Consider the following 18,174-nt stretch of genomic DNA (forward strand, 5'->3'; position numbering starts at 1 on the left):
ATTTAATCTTCAATATTATTTCTTCAAAATGGGGATCAGTTCACTATGTTTTATAAAAATTGTATAAGATGTACAAGAATCTACCCATATCTCTGTGACATTGCAAAGCCCATGTGAATGCTCTAACACGTAAAGACTGAATGTGAGCCGGTGCAAGCATTCCTTCAGAGGAAGACTCAGTAATTGATAACCCCAGAGGGAGTCAGGGCTCACAGTAGGTATGCACCATTGCCTCTGAATTATACAACAGATAGTATCACATACAGAAAATAGCACGAGAACTTGGCAGAAACCAAAGTTGCCATCTCCAGCCTTCCCTTGCCCTCAATCAGCCACCCAGGGACATGCTTTGGCTTTGAAGGCCCCACACCATGCCTTGGCTCCTGTTCCAGTCTGTATTATCCCTGAGTCTCAAGGCTGATTTTGTGCATTGAACCTGACTCATATTGAAACCAAATCCTTTGTGCTGCAGCTTATGCTTTTTTCCTTGCAAAGTAGAAAAAAAATTAATCTCCATGATCTATATAATGATCTTTTGTACAGGTGACTATTAAATTTATTGGTAACTTTCTGCCTATCAGCCCATTTTTTCACCGTTTTCTTAAAACCCCTTTGTTATTTCTGTCTGCCTGTGGGGTGCTCCACAGCCCTGGGAGCCTTTTTGAGGAGCCATTTTGTCCTAGGAGATATTTTGACATGTGGGCTCCTTTTTGATCCATGACCTGTGTGCCAGCATAGTTCTGAACACTGGCCCCTCCAGTGCCTTAAGGAGCAAAGATTTGTGCCCGAATTTCCTTAGAAATCTAGCCTCGCATCATTAACAATTTACTTAGGCTAAATCTACTGAGAAAACCTGTGTTTGTTTCCTTTCACGATCATTTAATTTATATGTAGTGCATCCCAGAACTACACTGGCACCTTATATACTTCTGTGCCCCAACTTCCTGCAATCAGTATCTTTTCCAGACTCATGAAAATGTCTGTTGTCTAAGATGATTGCCTGCTAATCATGATGAATATATTTTCTTTTGTCACAGAATAGTGTCTTCCTTGATAAATGAAAACTATTTTAAAAGGGAATGTATTTTAGTGCCTGATCTTGCTTTGTTGTATTGAAATGTTTATAAATGATTAGCTATTAAAGTGTTAAAGCATATTTGTGGAGTCTTGTATTTACTTAAAGTTTCCTTGCTGGTGTTCAGTACTTAAATCCTTAATTGATAATCAGGTTACTGCTTAAATTCTCAGCAGGTTATATCTACCCTACACTTACATTTAGCTTCTCAGAGGACTGACCGCTTGCGTGATATGGTATAAATAAATACTTCAGGTAGAACTTCTGTCTTCCTTGTCATTTGTTAATAAGAAGACATGACTCAGTTAAACAGACACAGAATTTATGCAGTAATTTCTTAAGGGAATCAGACAAATTATTTAAGTGACTAAGAAGTACATGAAAAGATTAGTGACTAGAGAAATGCAAATGAAAACTTTCATAATGGGGGTTTTGGTGGGACTGGATGAAAAAGAGCACAGAGGATTTTTAGGGCAGTGAAACTACTCTGTTACTACAGTGTGAATACATGTCACAATACATTGTCCAAACAACATCAAGAATAAGTCTTCATGTAACATGTGCTCTGGGCAAAAATGTGTCAATGTAGGTTCATCACTTACAAGCCACAAATGTGTACCTACACTGGGCGGGATGTTGATTGAAGTGGGTGGGAGACAGGCAGGGAGCGAGAATATATAGGAATTCTCCGTACCTTCTGCTCAACTTAAAACTGAAAAAAGAAGTCTTCATTTAAAAAATACCAGTGAGATGCAATTTTTCATACCATGTAAGTTAAATAGTAATCAAAACACAATGACAAGTTTGAGCAAGAATATGAAGTATAGGAACCCTCATGGATGCTGGTGGGAAAGTGAAATATTACCACCACTTAGGAAATCAGTTTGTTGATTTAAATTAAATAGATATAGGAAGTATTCAGAATAACAAAAGAGCTGCAACTACTATTTTTGCGATTACAAATTGGTATTTGGTTAACAGAACAATTATTTTGTATAAGCTGCATCAGAGACACTGAAGAAGAAAAATTACCATCCCCATATAGAACTAATTTGTGCTATGCACCAACAAGAACCTGGTTTAAATTTCGACGCCAATTTACAGCACCCATCATGTACAAGGCAAGATTAGTGACAGTGAAAATATACCCAAGACAGGGCTATTGAAAGACAATTGGTAGCTTGTAATTGTACCCAAAAAAAAAAAAAAAAAAATGCAGTTTTTAAAAATCTTACATGGCCTTATATTTCAATTTTTGTCTTTAAAAGAAGTGAGCCAGGGCCTCCCCTGGTGATGGTGGCGCAGGCAGCTGAGTGCCGTACTGTGAAGCTGTCTGCAGCCACTGTAGCGTGGGTTCGATCCCGGCCAGTCAGGGAGAATCCCACATGGTGCAGCAGACCTCTCCTGACTTGCCCGCTGCTCCCCTCAGCTGTGTATTTCAGTCAATCCACCTGTTCTGCTCCCCACTGTATCTGGTGAATCTTCTCACCCTTCCGAGCATCCGGCCTATACCCAGTTCTTGTATGCATAAATAAATAAATCTTTAAAAAAAAAAAAAGAATTTATAAAAGAAGTGAGCTGTTATACAAGAGGGTTATATGCTTTATAAACAAGAGAAAAACTACACTAGGACCAACTTCTTTATCCTCTTCATCTTCCTCTTGCTTTTTTTCCACCTTGAGCATCTGCTTTATGGCTGCATCAGGCTTTCTTTAGCTCTGTAGGCAGCACTATCTTTTTCATGCTTTTCTTTCAGCTTAGAAGCCTTGTTTCCCATTAGGCTGCTTGTCATCTGAGCAGTGTTTGTTCGTCTGCTTCAGCTCCAGTTTCTTTGCCACATCACCAGTGGACAGACCAGGGTATTCCGTGATTTGGGGAGGACAATACTCCACATAAAACAAGAAAAAAGCAGGAGGCCTATTGGGTGCACTGGGGTCCTTTATTTTGTTTCCCCTTTATGAGTAATTGAATTTTCATTTCTCTTTTATAACAGGCCTTGTCTGCTTTTGCCATGTCTTCAAACTTTGTCCTTAGCAGACTTGAGCTTTCACGTCTGTTGAGCACTTCTTAGAAAACTGAATTGACTGAAGCATCTGGAGGCTTTTTCTTTTGCTCCTCCTAGCAAGTCACCACAAAAAAATGCATATGATGACTTGTTGCTTCTGGGCTTCTTAGCATCTCCTTTGCAGAGGTTTAATTATCTTCTTTCCTCAGCAAGGCACAGAGTCACCCAGTGCCCGTCTGACTCTTATCAAGCACTGTCTCTGTGGCATTCAATGTACTGCGGTGGTGGTGAGAACCAGACACAGCCTCCTCCTGTCTGTTTCCTAGAAAGTTAAACATACATCCACTGGCTGTCACTCCTATGTGCTTATAGAAACGAAAGAAAACACTTCTCCATACAAAGACTTGGCTAAGAACAGCTGGGTAACCCCTCACATTGGTAAGCACAGACTTACCACATGACTCAATAATGCTACTCCTGAGCATATATCTGTATTTGGTCTGCTTGGGGGGCTGCCAGGAAACAATGCCACAGACTGGGAGGCCGAAACAACAGAAATTGATCTCTCACAGTTCTGGAAGCTAGAATGAAAATTAATGTGTGAGGTTCTTTTTCTAATAAAGACATTACACTGAAACTTACTCTTAACAGCATTATTTCCAGTTAACAAAAGTAGAAATAACACAAACCGGTCCATCAATAGAAAAATAAAATGTAGTATATACTTACGATGGACTATAATTTGGACATAAAAAGAAATGAAGTCCTGATAACATATAAGTCTGGTAAATGTTACAGCAGATGAAAGAAACCAGTAACAAAATACTAAAAATGCTTCTGTTTTATCTGAGATGTCTAGAACAGTCATAGAACAGAAACAAAAAGTACAAAAGTGATTGTCTAGCAGGGACCTCTGGTGTATGAGGGGAATTCACTGAACAGGCATGTGGTTTCCTTATGGGGTGATGAAAATGTCCCAAACTTAGACTACAGTGATAGTTGCACAACTCTGAATATACAAGGAACCACAGAATATATACTTGAAGTGGCTAGATTTTATGGTATGTGAATTATACCACAATAAAAATAGTTGAAAATATTTTCAACAAGGCACAAAGTTTTTTGTGTAAGTTTTTTGGCATGCAGAGGCTTTGGAAGAGCCTATTTCAGACTAAAATGAGACAGGTGGTCTACAATGCCAGGCACACAGTATAGAGAATATTGTGCTTACACTGGGGCTGTGCAGCCCATTGCTACCTGGCAGCCAGTTAAAATATTGTGGCATCTGGGATTGCCAGAGCAATTGACACTAGGCTGAATAGATAGCATGGAACTGGAATAACTCAACAGTGCATAGACAAAATTCCTGAGACATGAAGCAAAGGTGATTATTATCTTCAACAACACATTAATCCTCATGATATTCTTATGTAAATTACTAATCTACTCCACTTCTAGTGAAGTAAATGATCTTCTAACTCAAGAAATGACTTAACTGTAAAACATGTTACCTCAGGGCCTCCCTGGTGGTGCAAGGGGTTAAGCACCACACTATGAAGCAATCTGCAGCTTCTGCAGCATGAGTTAGATCCCCGGCCCACCAGGGAGCAACACACATGGCGCAGCAGATCTCTCCTGTCTTGCCTACTGCTCCCCTCAGCAGTGTACTTTGGTCAGTCCGCCTGTTCTGCTCCGCATTCTGTCTCTGGTGAATCCTGTCACCCCCTGCATCTGGCCTGTGCCCCGGCTCTTGTATGCATAAATAAATAAATAAATATTTAAAAAATTAAAAATTTAAAAAAAACAAAAACCATCTTATGTCAAAGTAGTATGTTCTTCCCATCCCAGACAGTATAGTGCCAGTCTTGCCTTGATACCCAACACTGAACAGTTGAACGCTAAGTTTCAGTTAAAGGAACACAATTGTGATATGTGATATGGCATGAGCTATGAACTATGGCAATATGGCAGGAAATCTCAACCTCAGCACTCTTGGCATTAGGGACCAGGTAACTCCTTGTATTGGAAGGTCCTGTGCATTAGGTGCTCAGCAGTATTCCAGGTCTCCACCTCCTAGAAGCCAGTAGTGCAACTTACCTGCAAGTTATGACAACCAAAAATAATTCCAAGCATTGTCAGTTATCCCCGGAGAGTAAGAATGGAGTTAAATTGGGAATTCCTGGTGTAAGTCAAGAAAGAGTTTACATTTTCCATGGTAATAACCCAGACCATGTACCAAAAGGAGAAATCCTTTCGATGTTTGACTTCTATTTCACATGTATAAGCTCTGTTGATTCGAAATATTCAGAGTATTGTATTAAAAACAGTTCCATTCATCTTAGCAAATTTTTTTTATTTATTTACTTATTTATTTATACAAGCACTGGGTACAGTCTGAAGCGCGGGAGGGTGAGAGAATTCACCAGAGCCAGAGCAGGGAGCAGAGCAGGAAGAGGGACCGAAGTACACTGCTGAGGGGAGCAGCGGGCGGCAGGAGAGGTCTGCGCGCCATGTGGGACCCTCCTCCGGTGGCCGGGGAGCAGCCGGGGATCGAACCGGCGCGGCAGAGGCCACAGGCAGCTTCGCAACCTAGCTTTCAACCGCTGCGCCACCAGGGGAGGCCCCCCATCTTAGCAAATTTAAATGGCAATGTTCTTTGTCAAGTTTATTCTGAAGATTTTCATAATTTGTTCTAAAATTTAAACACAATGCTAAAATACCATCTTGGAGTCACAGAAAGATTGAGTTGTTTTTGTATTTAGTAAAAGACATAGAACTCTAATTTTATAATCAACTTTATTACCACATTGTAAAAGATCTGCTATCAACAGAACTTGCAAATAGACTGGGTGGGTTTATCAGTAAGGATGCCACTCAGCCTGGTAGAAACCACCTCATTGTCCAAGCCTATCAATTAGATCACCTAAGAGTGAAAGGTGTCGTAATTTAAGTTGTGATGTGCTATTCAATTCTTCAACTCTTTCAGTGTAAGTTTACTACTTTCTGAAGCTATGGCACAGATGGCATCTGCCCACACACTTAAATATGTCACAACATTAATTCAATATTGCTTTGTTACATTAATTTTCCCACTGAAAAGTCTTTACCCCCCTCAAGAACAGCACAGTAGGCAGAGATCCTCTGCCTCTCAAAAATGGGGCTAAATGATTCCTGACATTTTTTTTCTCCTGACCAGACCTTTCCTGCCTCTTCCTTCCCTCTCTCTGTCCCTCCCTCCTCAAGCAAGCATCACTGAGACGCTAAGCCAATTTACTACAGGGAAACATGCAATGCAAGTGACTCCTAGTATCAGAATAGGGGGTCTTACTAGACCCCCCAAAATTTCTGTTCATGTTATTATTGACTACAGATACCTATTTACAAATATATAATATCCTAAGCAATAAAACTTCCTCCCAGAATTTTCAGAGTTTAGATTGTCAATTGAAAGTTGTGTTAACTATAAAGAATAAACTTACTAGCTATTCTCTGTGTCTCAGCAAATGGTACTGCCATTTTCCTCCCACTCAAGCCAAAAATCCTTGGAATCATCCTAATAACCTTTCTTTTTTTTTCCCAAATGTTTATTTATTTATGCATACAAGAACTGGGTACAGGCCAGAGGTGTGGGATGGGGGTGTTTAGAGGATTCACCTGAGACAGGGTGGGGAACAGAACAGGCAGACTGACTGAAATACACTGCTGAGGGGACCAGTGGGGTGGGGGACCAGGAGAGGTCTGCTGCACCATGTGGGTAGCTCCCTGGCCATCCGGGAATCAAACTCGTGCTGCAGAGGCTGTGAATAGCTTCACAGTGCTGTGCTTAAGTCCTTGCACCACCAGGGAGACCCCCCCACCCTAATCAGCCAGTCAAGTCCCATCAGCCAGTCAAGTCCACACTCAAAATACATCTGGACTGCAGCCACTTTTCATCAGCTCCACAGCTACCACCTGGTCTCTGCCATAATCATTTTTCCCTAGGTTATGGGGAGGGCCTCCTACAGTCTTTTCCCAGCATAACCACCAGAGCGATAAGCTACAGGGCAGATAAAGTCCCACTTCTGCAAAATCCTTCCACAGTTATTCCACTCAAAGAGAAACGCAAGTCTTCATAAAGGCTAGAAGGCCCTGACTGGTCTGGCTCTGTGGCTTCTCCGTCCTCATCATCCACACTCCCCCTCCATCTCTCCATTCCACTCTTGGTTGCTTCTTGTACCTAGAATGTGGCAAGCCTGCTTCCTCAGGGCCTTTGACATGGCTGTTCCTTCCACCAGTTAAGCTCATCCCCCAGACGCCCACTTGGCTTGCTGCTTCACCTCCCTGGGCCTCTGCTTCAGTATCAGCCTATCAGTGTGAGACCTTCCAAGCATCTTCCACAAAATTGCTTCCTTTCCTCCCAGCACTGTCATCCTATCTTCCTCATCAATTTATTGTTCTACCGGCTGTTATCACCACCTGATAGGTATTCATCTTGTAAATGTTCCCTGTTTTCTTTAATAGAAATTAAACACCATGAGAGCTGCGGTGTGTGCATGTGCATGTGCGTGTACACGTGCACACATGTGTGTGTGTGGCTGGGGGGGGGGGTGTGCTTGCTGCTCTTGTCCCGCACCTGTATCCTTTAGTGCATAAGATGTGTCCTTATGTGAGCAGAGGCAGCTCCTTCCAAGGCTGCCTGTCTGACTACACAGGCCTCTCTTTTAGCAAACCTGTCCTTTTCAAGGGGATCATTCTGCCCTGGCAGAAAGCACGTGTAACAGGGTGATCCCCAGGAAAGGGGGGGGTTCCAGGTTTCCTGCCCCACCCAGAGGAGGGGGGAGCTGAGCAGGGAGACAAAAAGCTGTAGAGGAGCCTGAGGAAGGAAGGAAGCAGGATGGAGCCAGAAGTGTTCCAGGGAAGGGAGAGGGGCAGCCCAAACCCCGCAAAACCTGCCTGCTCTAAATGGGTTCTGCCATCCGCCGCATCAACACAAAACATATGAGACTTTAATGGGAAGGAACTTGAATACAATTAGAAAACAATACAGGAAAGGCAAAGAATATAGATTCGAAGTCAAGCACCCAAAGTTACCCGTCCCCTCGTGGGTAAAACTCCATCCAAATGGGATTGGCCCAGAGCAAGGCCCCAAAGCCTGCCACAAGTCTAAAGCATCTTCCAGTGGGGACCCCCAGAAAAGGGTCAGAAACAACCAGACAAGCCCGGAAGGAAAAGAGCAAAATCAAGATAAAAGCTGCAATTGTCACCTCTGCAGGGGTCTCACCCACGTCTGGTCACCCAGTCCACGACCAAAGGACAAGCACAGTTTCTTCACGTGTCTCTAGGCTCCATGCGCCTCCTCCAGGTCTCCTTCTGGCTCCATCCTGCTTCCTTCCTCAGTCTCCTCTGCAGCTTCTTCTCTCCCTGCTCAGCTCCACCCTCCATTTGGGTGGGGCAGGAGACCTGGAACCTCCCCCTTTCCTGGGGACCACCCTGTTACAGAAGGAGACCTGGAGGAGGCACAGGGACCCGAGAGACACATAAAGAAACTGCACTTGCCTTTTGGTCATGGACTGGGTGACACAGATGTGGGTGAGAGACCAGTGGGGAGGTGACAATGGCAGTTTTTGTCTTGATTTTGATTTTGCTCTTTTCCCTCCAGACTTGTCTGGTTGTTTCTGATCCTTTTCTGTGGGTCCCCCATCTGAAGGTGCTTTAGACTTGTGGCAGGCATTGGGGCCTTGCTCTGGGCCAATCCCATTTGGATGGAGTTTTACCCACGAGGGGACGGGTAACGTTGGATGCTTGGTTTAGAAACTCTATTCTTTATCTTTCCTGTATTGTTTCCTAATTGTATCAAAGTTCCTTCCCATTAAAGTCTCATATGTTTAATGTTGATGCAGTGGATGGCAGAACCCATTTAGAGTAGGCAGGTTTGTGGGGTCTGTGGTGCCCCTCTCCCTGCCCTATAACACAAACATCCTTGACTTCCCTTCCCTTTTTTGTAATAAAGCTGCCCTTTTAATATTAAAAAAGATCTGTCCTTATGTATATAAGATGCAGAAGATTTCATCTCATCACATTACCCTGAAGGAAGGATTAAAACTGTTCTCAGACCCTTATAAAAACTGGAGGGAGAGTCTGTACTATTCCAAAGACTTCTCCAAGAAATTACTATTTTTGATTACTATAAAAAGCACTTATTTTTCGAGGCCTCCCTGGTGGCACAAGAGGCTAAGTGTGAGCACCTTGAAGCAATCCACAGCCATTGTAGCACTAGTTCGATCCCCGTCCTACCCACATGGCACAACAGACCTCTCCTGTCTTGCCTGCTGCTCCCCTCAGCAGTGTATTTCATCAGTCTGCCTGTTCTGCTCCCACCTCTGTCTCTGGTGAATCCTCTCACCCTCCGCACCTCTGGCCTGTACCCCAGTTCTTGTATGCATAAATGAATCTTTAAAACAACAAAAAACTTATTTTTCCACAAAGTAGAATCTGGGTAACATTTTGGATACCTGTGGACTACAATTATTTGAATTAGTTGCTGCTAATCAAGGCTTTACCTATAATCATGGCTTCAACTGCAGCTGGTTCGATCTCCAGCCACCAGCGAGGGTCCCACATGGCTCGCAGACCTCTCCTGCCGCCCGCTGCTCCCCTCAGCAGTGTACTTCGGTCCTTCTGCCTGCTCTGCTCCCCGCTCTGGCTCTGGTGAATTCTCTCACCCTCCCGCACTTCTGACTGTACCCAGTTTGTATGTATGTATAAATAAATAAATTAAAAAAAAAAAAAAAAGACTGGTTAGTGATACTCTACTCCAATTGTTACAGGGCAGCCCTGATATAAAATGGGTTGCCTGACTGGGTCCCCGCCTGCGCGCTTAAAAAGGACTTATTAATACTCCACTGCAGGCACACACAAAAGTTTAATAAAAGGTTTATTTACAAGGGAAGGGGAAATGAGGAAATGTACAACTCAGGGAGAAAAGAGGGAAATAAAGTCTTAAATGCGTCCTACACCGCTGGCCTCTGGCTGTCACCTGCGGCCTTGATCGTGTTGATTTAGAAGGCTCTTAGTGTAACAGGGTGGTCCCCAGGAAAGGGGGAGGTTCCCTGCCCCACCCAAGGGAGGGTGGAGCTGAGCAGGAAGAGGAGAAGCTGAAGAAGAGACTGAGGAAGGAAGCAGGATGGAGCCAGGAGACCTGGAGGAGGCGCATGGAGCCTAGAGACACGTGAAGAAACTGCGCTTGTCTTTTGGTCGTGGACTGGGTGACACAGATGTGGGTGAGACCCGTGGGGAGGTGACAATGGCAGCTTTTATCTGGATGTTGATTTTGCTCTTTTCCTTCCGGGCTTGTCCGGTTGTTTGTGACCCTTTTCTGTGGGTCCCCACTGGAAGATGCTTTAGACTTGTGGCAGGCTTTGGGGCCTTGTTCTGGGCCGATCCCATTTGGATGGAGTTTTACCCACGAGGGGACGGGTAACTTTGGGTGCTTGATTTAGAAACTAGATTATTTGCCTTTCCTGTATTGTTTCCTAGTTTTATTAAAGTTCCTTCCCCTTAAAGTCTCCTATGTTTTCTGTTGATGCGGCGGATGGCAGAACCCATGTAGAATAGGCAGGTTTGCGGGGTTTGTGCTGCCTCTCTCCCTGTCCTATAACAGATTTGGCGTCCAACGTGATCTAGGATAGAGCCATCCGTGGTTAGCCAGCCCCATGGGGAAATTGGGCTTCCCTGTGGCGCTGGCTACCATAAACGCAAATGTGATATTTGGTTTCTCCGGTGTGTTTGTTTCATATGTCGATTTGCTGTTGAAAAACTGGCTTGGGCTTTGTGAAGATCTGTGTGTCTGTATGTAATTTGTTTGTAGTGACTTGCTAAGACATTTGATTTTGTGGAAATTGTTCTGTGCCAGTTTTACTCAAAAGATTAGGCAGTACATTGGACCATGTGGCCAGATCAAAGATGGCGTCTGAGGCCACTTGGCATGCTCTTGTAAAATTCAGAGGTTCTTGTTGCTAGAACTTTGGAACTTTTTTTCTTTCTTTTTGTAATCTCTGCTGTCTCATTAGCATTTCTAAAGGCAATAATGGTTCTTCAGTGGTAGGTTGCTTTGTCTTTGGCTACTTCCTGCTCTCTGCCTGATGGATTTTGCAAGCCAATTGTGGAGCAGTGGTGTTTAAATTAGCAAATGTATGCCTGGGTAGCCTTAAGCAGTAACTTGTAATCACTGGTATCCTTGATGGATTCTTGGAGATAACTTGAATTTTTGCAAAGTCTGGATCAGAAAAATTAACAAGATATTGTCTGAGTCTGAAAGGATTTGCTGCTGTGAATTTTGTCTACACAATTTGTTTTGGGCATGTTTGCCATTTTGAATCCTGGATTTGTTCAATTGCTGGTGTAAGACAAGATTCTAAGTTTCTGCTTCCTACTGAGGAAGGTCTGTTATGGAAAGCACTCTTTAGGGTGGTGCATCATGTAACTGTACCAGGTTTTCATACCTGTGGTGTTGTTGTCCCTCCCTAGTGTGGGGGAGGTGTAATTTGTGCTTAGATGTTTAATTTGCTCTTTCAGCTTCTGTCCCAGAGTGGCTAACAGAAGTAAGGAGATGACTCCTTTTAATTGAAAGTTAATTACTGATATTTTGATTTTGCTTTTTCAGGTTCTATTCCAGGAAACCCAAGGAGAGCCTGCTTGGTGGCTAACAAGAGATGACTCCTTTTGCTTAAAAGTTAACTTTTATTCTTTCAGTTGCTGTACAGAATACCCCAGGATTGACTTCTAATAAAAAGTCTTCAACACTGAAAACCCTAAGGTGATAAACAAGGTCGTGTAACCCTTGTGATTAATAAAACTTTTCCTTCCTATTTCCAAAGTCTTAGGTTTGTAGGATGACAACTGGAAATTTTTCTGCCAGCAACACTCCACATTTTTTTTGGACTTTGACATTTTTTTTTCTGAGCCTATGGAGTAAAACTGCAGTTACATAACATTCTACGTGGCATAAAAAAAAAAAACTGTCTTTGTCTATATGTTGTATGTCTGTATGTCTAACTGTCTTGACCTCCAGTGGTTGACAAATTGGTACACATGGTGCCCAAAGACATTGGGGAAAAAAAAAAGAGTCTCCAGTTATGAGAAAAACTACAGGTTATGGTTTGATTGTCAACATTGTGCCATTGTGCTACTGAACTAAGCCGGTGCCTTCATAGAGATTGAATATTGTTGTTTCTGTTAATTTTCTGATATTTATGGCAAAGCTTCCCAAAAATCTAAATTCAAATACAAATTTGGTAGCCTGTCATTTGACTGATGCAAGGAAATTTTGTGGAACCTCAGTAGAGCTCCTGAGACACTCCACGAAGTTTCTCCCTTTCCTCCTGGGAAGGCATTAGATGAATTTGTTCTATTTGGATTTTACCTAATGGAGTAAAACTGGAAGGGAAGCATTGTCACTTGGGAAAATGGTAAAACTTTGGTATGTACAAAAATGTTAACAGTAGTATCTGGTATGTATGTAAATTGTCAATGGTGATTGTCACCTTGTAATATTGTATAATTCAATTGTTTCACACCTACAGAAATTGTTTCCGGAAATATAAGGAGAAAAGGTCTCAACAGATTCCTATTGATGGAACTGTTGAGAGTAAAAAACTTTCCTACAAAGGACTGAATAGACCTGGAAATATACCTGACATTTACTAAGGTTTCTTTGACATAATACTGGAAATTTTTTTATGCATTCTGTCCTGAATCCACGAAGTTTTTGTTTTGTTTTGTTTTGTTTTGAGTAACCAGGATCTGCAAAAAGGTTGCAATTTTTTTTTCCAGCAAAGCTAACTTGTCACATTTTCTCTCCCCTTGATACCAACACAGCATACAAATAGTGGTAGCAATTTTTGCTACTTATTTCAGAGTCTGTTTATGCATAACTTCCGTAGGGATTTTGTCTGTTTTAACAAAAAATTGGACGTGAGTTTGATTGTGTGGCTTTGTGTGGAGTTCTTCCAGAAAGTTGAAAAAGCTGAACCAAGAAGAGGAGAACCTGTTTGCTTTGTTTGTAGGGTTCCAGAGACCTCCAAAGAAGGTGAGGAAGCTTGCCTCCATTGGCAGGACTGGACAACCCGGCCAACGAAAATGCCCTGGTACCCTCGAGAAGAGGAAAGCCCAGGTGGAGTCTGATGAGACCAACTTTATACCTGAAGCCTACGTCGACTGGATGCCAATGGTTCGCTCTGATCCTATATGGAGTATTTCAACAAAGCCAGCTAAAAATTGCTGTTAGTTATTTCTGCCCTGTGATTTTATGCAAAAATAGGAAAAATGGTTTAAAAGTAGATTTAATTTGCAAACTTTTGCTATGCTGTTAAAGTTTGGGATCAAGGTTGAGAGAATTCATTTTTGCATAAGTTGAACCATTTTAACATTTTTTCCCTGTGATTTTGATATATTTGCTGTCTTGTTTTAGCTAACGCTCCAATTTTTTTTTCTTTTGGCTGGTATAATGGACTATTTTTCAGAATGGAAAACTGTCATACTGGACATTCATAGACAATGCTGCTGACTAATTGTTGCTTCTCTTACACACATTGTAACCCTAAAAAAGACTGTCTCCTAAGACTACACCCTGAGATTGTGCCACCATAGATATGGTGGAATAAAAATTAAAAGGGGATTGTAACAGGGTGGTCCCCAGGAAAGGGGGAGGTTCCCTGCCCCACCCAAGGGAGGGTGGAGCTGAGCAGGAAGAGGAGAAGCTGAGAAGAGACTGAGGAAGGAAACAGGATGGAGCCAGGAGACCTGGAGGAGGCGCATGGAGCCTAGAGACACGTGAAGAAACTGCACTTGTCTTTTGGTCGTGGACTGGGTGACACAGATGTGGGTGAGACCCGTGGGGAGGTGACAATGGCAGCTTTTATCTGGATGTTGATTTTGCTCTTTTCCTTCCGGGCTTGTCCGGTTGTTTGTGACCCTTTTCTGTGGGTCCCCACTGGAGGATGCTTTAGACTTGTGGCAGGCTTTGGGGCCTTGTTCTGGGCCGATCCCATTTGAATGGAGTTTTACCCACGAGGGGACGGGTAACTTTGGGTGCTTGATTTAGAAACTAGATTATTTGCCTTTCCTGTATTGTTTCCTAGTTTTATTAAAGTTCCTTCCCCTTAAAGTCTCCTATGTTTTCTGTTGATGCGGCGGATGGCAGAACCCATGTAGAATAGGCAGGTTTGCGGGGTTTGTGCTGCCCCTCTCCCTGTCCTATAACATTAGGAGTGTGGGTTCGGGCACACCTGCCTGATTGGAGTACAGGTGTGTGCACATGTGCAAATGTGCAAGCCTGAGCACAGAGGCCAGGGACATAAGGGTAGCATCGCTCAGAGATGACAATGGCTGCGAGAGTATGAATGACCGCAGAAGAGTCGAGATCACAAGAGGAAGCCAGAGAAAGCCTGGAGAAAAAGCGCTAAAGATTCCTTGGGAGCTGGGGGACTTGCCAACATCCAGGCCCCAGCCACTCTGCCTGCAGGACTGCCACACCTCACTTCTCAACTTCTTCTAATTGTACTATGACCAGACTCTTTCTGAATCATAGCTCCAAGCAAGATCAATGGTTCCTCTTTGATAGTAGAATCAAGTTTCAATTCTCTGGTTTAAGGTTCAAAGTCCTCAGTGGCATAGCCCTGGGCTACCTTCCACCCAAGGCCCCCTGCTGTTCAGCAGCTGCCGGCTTTGCCTCTCCAGCTCCAGCCTCATGAGTCCACTCACTGACCTTTGAGAATCTCATTGGGCTTGACCTTGGGGAACCTGAGCACAAGATTGCAAGGAGGAAGGAGAGTAATGTCAGGGCATTTTCTGCATTTCCCTCCCTGCAGGATCCACAAGGACTAGCTGCTTTCTCAACCAAAGATCACATCTTTACACAATTGCCGTTTCCAGTTTTCTTAACTGCTGTGCCTTCTCTCCCCATAAGGCTCAGGAGAAGCACTGTTGCCCTAACTCTATGAGCCTCAGACATAGCCATTAATTATTCTTCTCTCCACTGTGCCCAACCATTTTTATGTTATATTATTGGCAGCAGGCAGGATGAGGGTCACCCAGGAACCCCAAACATGCCTGTTCTAAATAGGTTCTGGGCCTCCCCAGTGGCGCAGCGGTTGAGCGCTGGGCTGCAAAGTTGCCCACAGCCTCTGCAGCTCCGGTTCGATCAACCGCTGATGAGAGTCCCACATGGCGCGCAGACCTCTTCTGCCGCCTGCTGCTCCCCTCAGCAGTGTATTTTGTCAGCCTGCCTGCTCTGCTCTCTGCTCTGGCTCTGGTGAATTCTCTCACCCTCCCGTGCTTCTGACTGTACCCCAGTGCTTGTATAAATAAATAAATCTTTAAAAAAAAAAAAGAGGGAAAAAAATAAATAGGTTTTGCCATGTGCTGCATAAAGACAAACCATCCTCTAGTGAATAAGAACTTAAGTAGGAAATAACTTTAATACAATTAGTGTGCAATAGAAGAGAAAGAATATAGTTAAAATAGTTTTCAATTTAACACCATCTTCTCATGGGTGAATGCCCAGCCAAACAGGGTAGGTGCAAAGCAGGGCCACACGTCTAAGGCACATGCTGGTAGGAACTCACAGGAAAAGGACAGAAGGGACCAGGCAAATCTGGAAGTGTTACAGGGCAGGGAGAGGGGCAGCCCAAACCCCGCAAACCTGCCAATTCTAAATGGGTTCTGCCATCCGCCGCATCAACACAAAACATATGAGACTTTAATGGGAAGGAAATTTAATACAACTAGGAAACAATACAGGTAAGGCAAAGAATCTAGTTTCTAAATGAAGCACCCAAAGTTACCCGTCCCCTCATGGGTGAAAGTCCATCCAAATGGGACTGGCCCAGAGCAAGGTCCCAAAGCTTGCCACAAGTCTAAAGCATCTTCCAGTGGGGACCCACAGAAAAGGGTCAGAAACAACCAGACAAGCCTGGAAGGAAAAGAGCAAAATCAAGATAAAAGCTGCCATTGTCACCTCCCCACGGGTCGCACCCACTTCTGTGTCACCCAGTCCATGACCAAAAGACAAGCGCAGTTTCTTTACATGTCTCTAGGCTCCATGCGCCTCCTCCAGGTCTCCTTCTGGCTCCATCCTGCTTCCTTCCTCAATCTCCTCTGCAGCTTCTTCTCTCCCTGCTCAGCTCCACCCTCCATTTGGGTGGGGCAGGGAACCTGGAACCTCCCCCTTTCCTGGGGACCCCCCTGTTACAGAAGGAAAAGAGCAAACTCAAAATCCTAGGGAATATAAAGGCTGCCATTGCCAAGCTCCTCATGCATCGCTCACCCATGTCTCTGTCTCTTTCAAGTGCCTCCTTCCATGCCCCTCAAACCCCTGGTGCAAGTCCAAGGTCAAGAAGCAAGTGCCACTTCTTTACATGTCTCTCTGCTCCATGTGTCTTCTCCAGCCTTCTTTCTCCATCTCTCTCTCTCTGCTATTTCTGCAATCTTCTTCCTCTTTCTCTGTCCTCCCAGTCTTTTCTAATTTCACCTCCTACCCAGCTCCACCCGTAGTGTGGGTGGGGAAGCTGAAACCTCCTCTTTCCCTGGGGATTATGTTATGTTGTGCTGTGTTTTGATCTTATATTGCAGCCAGGAACCCTCCATTTTGCAACCAGAAAAACTCCCCTAGTCTAAAAATTGGGAATGAGTGGAATTAAACCCTAACTACCCTTTGTCCTCATGATTAACCATTAACTGGCTCCACCTGCATTCCTAGGAAAGCGAAAAATTGATTATGTAATATGCCTAATTTGGCATCAGGAACATCGCTGACTGCTGAGAAATGCCTTGATGGGAAAATCAAACACCAAGCTTAGACTTCAGGTACCTCCTCGGACCTGGAAATGTGAAGCCCTGCCCTGCCCTCTCATTCCTTCCCCCTTATATAATCCCAGCGCCCCCCCACCACTTGGGGAGCTAGCTTTTTGGGGGTGTGCCTATCCCAGAAACTCCCTTGATGGCCTTTTTGAATAAACTTCTCTGTGTAAAGACATTTCTCATGTCTCAGAATTTGGCTTTCTGAGCACCAGCAAAACACCCAGTTAGGTCATTTATTTTTATTTTTTTTTTTTTAAGATTTTTATTTATTTATTTATACAAGCACTGGATACAGTCAGAAGGGCAGGAAGGTGAGAGAATTCACCAGAGCGGGGAGCAGAACAGGCAGACTGACGAAGTACACTGCTGAGGGGAGCAGCGGGCGTGGCAGGAGAGGTCTGCATGCCATGTGGGACCCTCGCCAGGCGGCCGGGGATTGAACCGGCACTGCAGAGGCTGCAGGCAGCTTCGCAGCCCAGCGCTCAACCGCTGCGCCACCTGCGAGGCCCACCCAGTTAGGTCATTTAAATGGTGTTATTTTCTGGGCCTCCCTGGTGGCGCAGCGGTTGAGCGCTGGGTTGCGAAGCTGCCCGTAGCCTCTGCGGCGCCGGTTCGATCCCCGGCTGCTCCCTGGCCACCAGAGGAGGGTCCCACATGGTGCGCAGACCTCCCCTGCCACCCGCTGCTCCCCTCAGCAGTGGACTTCGGTCCTTCTGCCTGCTCTGCTCCCCGCTCTAGCTCTGGTGAATTCTCTCACCCTCCCGCGCTTCTGACTGTACCCAGTGCATGTATAAACAAAACAAACAAACAAATAAAAACATGCCTCCATTAAAAAAAAAAAAAAGTGTTGTTACTTTCTTAAACATGGGGCTTTATCCCATCCAAAAAAGCAGGTCCTCGCCAAATGAGGAAGGCGTTCTGATGGCAAGAGGAGGACCCTACTTGCCAGGGAAGAGGGGTACAAAGGACCACAATGACTACTGAGTAGTATTCCATTGTTTGTATATTTTCACACCTTCTTAATCCACCCATGCATTGCCAGGCAAGCAGATTGTTTCCATAACTTGGGTATTGTCAATAGTGCTGCAATGAGCCTAGGAGGGCATCTTTCCCTTCCATTAGTGGTTTTGCATTCTTTGGATGGTTACAAAAGAGTGGAATTGCTAGATTATATGGTAGCTCTATTCTTTAAGTAGCACCTTTATTATATTTTCCTCAGATTTCCCAGTCTGTCTGCTGAGACCTAGAACACATTCAC

The sequence above is a fragment of the Talpa europaea genome, assembly GCF_964194135.1.
Source record: "Talpa europaea genome assembly, chromosome: 2".
NCBI lineage: Eukaryota > Metazoa > Chordata > Mammalia > Eulipotyphla > Talpidae > Talpa > Talpa europaea.